The 4,343-nt window shown below is 47.5% G+C and overlaps 1 pseudogene; it reads left to right on the top strand.

The window, feature by feature from the left end:
- The first annotated feature begins 369 nt into the window (after positions 1-369).
- On the top strand, positions 370-528 carry LOC138526663 (U11 spliceosomal RNA; annotated as a pseudogene).
- The last annotated feature ends 3,815 nt before the right edge of the window (positions 529-4,343 follow it).

Raw genomic sequence — 4,343 nt, 5'->3', positions numbered from 1 at the left:
CGAGGCAATGTATTCATTTTTAGTATAACAATCTTCTTTACCCATGGCACAGCTATGCTTTTCCAAATGCGCAGGTTTTGTCGTATTTGTTTCATGATTCACGGGTAGCTAGCTCTATATATACCCAAAATGTGCTTGGTACAGGTGAACTTCCAGATCTTTCAAGCACATTTAAACATCCAGTTTTCCTTATAAAACAGTCCCTCCAATTCCGAGAACATCTGGTTCAGTAGTTCAGACTTAGCCTTTTTTTTCTTAAAAAGCCTGATACTCTTGCAAAAGCCTCATCAACTTTGATCACTGTGGGGCTCAATGCCTTGGGCTATCCCAATGTCATGAGAATGTTGTCTAGACTGTGAACAAGAAACTGTTAAGGGCTTCTGCCATGAGTGGTACACTGAGGGATGCGGGGTAACCTGCAGCTCTCTGTGCGGAATCGACATCAAGAGATTTCGGAAGCATAATGTTTGTAACTGGGGCAGCTAGTGATTGCTTGGAAAAAAAACATTTAAGTTCCTCATCACCTTACATGTAATGCCCTGCATATCAGGCCTCTGTCTAATGTGGAGAGTGAACACATCCATTATAATAATAATGTGTTATTAATATAGCACTTTCATCGAGGTGAAAGAACATCTACATATAATTCTTATCATCCAAGCAAAGTTGGCACTTATTTATCAACCTTGGAAGGATGAAAGGCTAAATTGGCCTTGCTGGGATTCAAACCTCAGACCTGCAGATCACACACAGATCTTAGCAGCGAGCTCAAAAACCCGCTGAGCTATCTTACCAACAATTATCAATGCAAATAGGAAGGGAGAGAGTGAGCATCCCTGTTTGATCCACCTGTAAAGTATAAATGGTGGCGAGAATACACTATAAATCCCTATTCTGAACCTAGGTGATCCATAATTAGTCTTGGGCATTTTAATCATGTGTTCTCCAAAGCCATATTTATAAATCACCTGAACCATAAATCGCATCAAGTGCAAGAAGAGCTGATTTCTTCTTTTACCTCCTCACTATTAGGTGGATAACCCTTACAGTGTTTTCCGAGCATTCCTCTCTAGGACAACCCCTGCCTCCTGACAGATAGTCAGTGCTAGTGTTTGACATCCTCAAAGCATCCCAGTTAGTTGAATATGTTGTAGCCTCTGGCTTAATGGTTTCAACATAGCTCTTTATGATGTTCTTAATATCTTTTTTGGTAGGTAGTCCTTCATCATTCACATTCCAACGTACTCCCTACCACCCTTCTTTGATTTGGCAGCCAGTATGTACATATGGACAGACCATGTGATTTTTCACAGATTAACAATCTAACTGTTTGGGAGCACTCAGCAGAAGAATAGTAAGACTAAACCTGCACTTCAGGGTGCATGTATCTCCAGCTGTACATTAAGCCCATTGACTTTAGTGTTGCATTAAGATGCACTGACCTTGCTCCAACTGGGATATATGCTCTGCCATTCGATCTATCAACATCCGTCTGCACAACCAGGTTCATATCTCCAGCCATCACCATTCCACCCCAACCATGTCGCTCTATGGTTTGAAGGGTGTTACAGGGTTGCTGGCAACCCACCGCCTACCGGCAACCCCATAATGAGCCCCATAGCTACAAGAGGCACATCTGCTCCATGGGGATACTCACAGACCATCATCAAAGGATTATCTTACCCAACCTTTTGCCGAATTCAACTTTCTAGAAAATGTCTTACATTTAGAGTTGACAAAGAGATCGAACACAAAGATGGTTGTTTCCTATTTCTGTTGAGGAGACAAGGTAAGGAGCCATTAACAATGATGTCAGTTTACGCCCCAAACAAATAGCAGGAGTAATTTCACAGGGAGTGCGAACCAGACTCGGGTGGATTTTAGGGAAGTTTAGTCCCCTCACATTCTGTGTGTAGAGCCTAACCATATCTTTTATTGTAGATCTGGACATTTAGATCAGGAACCCCAATACGTCCCATTTTTGAATGGGTAAATGCATTTTGCTCTCAGTTGTGTTTTTTTCCTACGTTTTAAATGACAAACCTTGTTTGGAAAAAAACAGGAAACTAAACCTTTGTTAGGTACACTTGCCCATTAAACCACTATCGCCTATTTTTTCCAATTCTACTCTACCCAGAATCCTAGGACAAAATATTTCTGCCATGATTCATTTTATTCGTCACAGCTCACCACCACACACACATAACCCGCCGCCCCCCAGACCCTGTGTTCAATCTCGTTTCACCAACACCTATTCAATCTCCTTTTATAAAAGCCCTGGAAAACCTTCAAATGTACCATTCCCCAGCTGTCATATCCTTCCTCTGCTCTGCATTGTGGTACCCAAACCCTTCCTCAAATAGATCATTTCAATCATGCTGTTCCTGCCACCCCCTCCTTACATCTCAGTTCTGCTTCACACAAGTCATCTGCTAGTTCCATTCCCTCTGTGTATGTGCCAGATTTTAGGCAGGGTTGGGTTGGACCTTGTAGCAGGAGGGGAGTTAGCTGACATACCACTGTCCATCTCGTTTGTTTAAGAAGCTTGTACATCTACCTACAATCAGGGGCGTTGCTGGGGGGGGGCTTAGGGGGCTATAGCCCCTGATCTTTTGGTTGTAGCCCCAGATAGAATCTAAGGAGCTACAGCCAAAAGACTAGCTAGCCCCCAGTCCCAACAGTTCCGACATCAGCGTAGCCCCGGGTCTTTTCCAGACCTAGCAACTCCCCTGCCTACAATAGTGAACACCCCTCCTCTGCTGTATACAGGACTGTCCCGAGGCGTGTGAAGCATGTGCCGCTACACTTGACCGCACGCTCATAGGCCCTGCGCACAGGGTGCCGTTGACTCCCTCTTCTTGCAGGCTTTAGTGTGGGCTGTGTGCTCCAAAGGCAATACCGTCTCTCCGTTCTCACCAAGAAGAGAGCCCTTATCCAAGCCCGCATCTCTGCGGCATCTAACAACTCGGCCGAACTATTTAAAATCTGCAAGGAGCTTGCCAACCCTGCTGCAGTCTCTACCTCTCCTGTCCCCTCCCAGGCCCTCTGCACTGCACTGGCCTCTCACTTCATCTCCAAAACGCAGGACATCCTATCCTCACTCTCCTCCTACCACCTCCCTCCCTCCCTGTCCGGCTCTTCCTCGGGCCCTTCTGCAGCCACCCCTCCTCCCTCCTTCTCTGCCTTTCCCCTTTTTTCTGCTGACGAGGTTTCCAGACAAGTCCGATCTATGAAAGTCTCGTCTAAACAGGTTCACCCCTGTTCCTCCAAAACTATCAAGGACCACATTGACTCCCTGGCCCCTGCCCTGGCTGACTTTTGCAACCACTCCTTCGCCTCTGGAGTTTTCCCATCCCCCCTTAAGCACTCCCTTGTGCACCCTCTTCTTAAGAAACCCTCTTCTGACCCCTCCTGCCCGGCTAACTATCGCCCAATCTCCATCACTCCCTTCCTGGGCAAGCTCCTGGAGAAACTGGCCATCTCCCAGCTTAACCTCCATGCTGAATCTGTTGGCAGTCTTCATGACCATCAATCTGGCTTCAGAGCTGCCAGAAGCACGGAAACTGCTCTCCTGAACATCCGTGAGGACCTGCTTTTGAACCTCGACTCCAATACTCCGTGTGTTCTCATTCTGCTCGATCTCTCTTCTGCCTTTGACACTGTCAACCATGCCATCCTGCTCAACCGTCTCCGTGATAACCTGGGTATCACTGGTCAGGCTCTGGCGTGGCTGACCTCTTTCCTCTCCAATCGACCCTCCCAGGTCCAACTCGGGTCCTTCCTCTCTGACATCTTTTTCTCCACCTGTGGTGTCCCCCAGGGATCTAATCTCTCCCCCTGGCTGTTCAACCAGTATCTGGCACTCCTTGCCCACCGCATAGCCGCTCTCTGCCCCAACTTTCAGTGCTATGCGGACGATACCCAGCTTATTTTCAGGCTACCCTCGGCCTCCTCTCCCTCCCTCATCTTTGACTGTCTGTCTGCTATCCAGGAATGGTGTGCCGCCAATGACCTCTGCCTTAATGCCAGTAAGACTGAGATTCTGCTCATCGGCACACCCACTCCCTCCATCCCTGCAGCTCTCTGGCCGGCCTCTCTTGGCTCTCTTCCTGCTCCTACCTGCAAGGCAAAAAACCTTGGGGTTATCTTCGACTCCACACTCTCCTTCTCTCCTCATATATCGGACGTCTCTAAGAAGTCACACTACCAGCTGCACCTCCTCAGAGGTATTCTTCCCTTCCTCTCCTTTCCCCAGAAGCTCGCTGTCTCCCGAGCCCTGGTTCTCTCAAAACTGGACTACTGTAACAGCCTTTATCTTAATCTGCCTGCCTCCACACTCCGCC

Source organism: Ambystoma mexicanum, chromosome 7p, assembly GCF_040938575.1.
Source record: "Ambystoma mexicanum isolate Mex_15411 chromosome 7p, UKY_AmexF1_1, whole genome shotgun sequence".
Taxonomy (NCBI): domain Eukaryota; kingdom Metazoa; phylum Chordata; class Amphibia; order Caudata; family Ambystomatidae; genus Ambystoma; species Ambystoma mexicanum.
The sequence above is the reverse complement of the archived record's forward strand: the minus strand, read 5'-3'. Positions and strand labels throughout refer to the sequence as shown.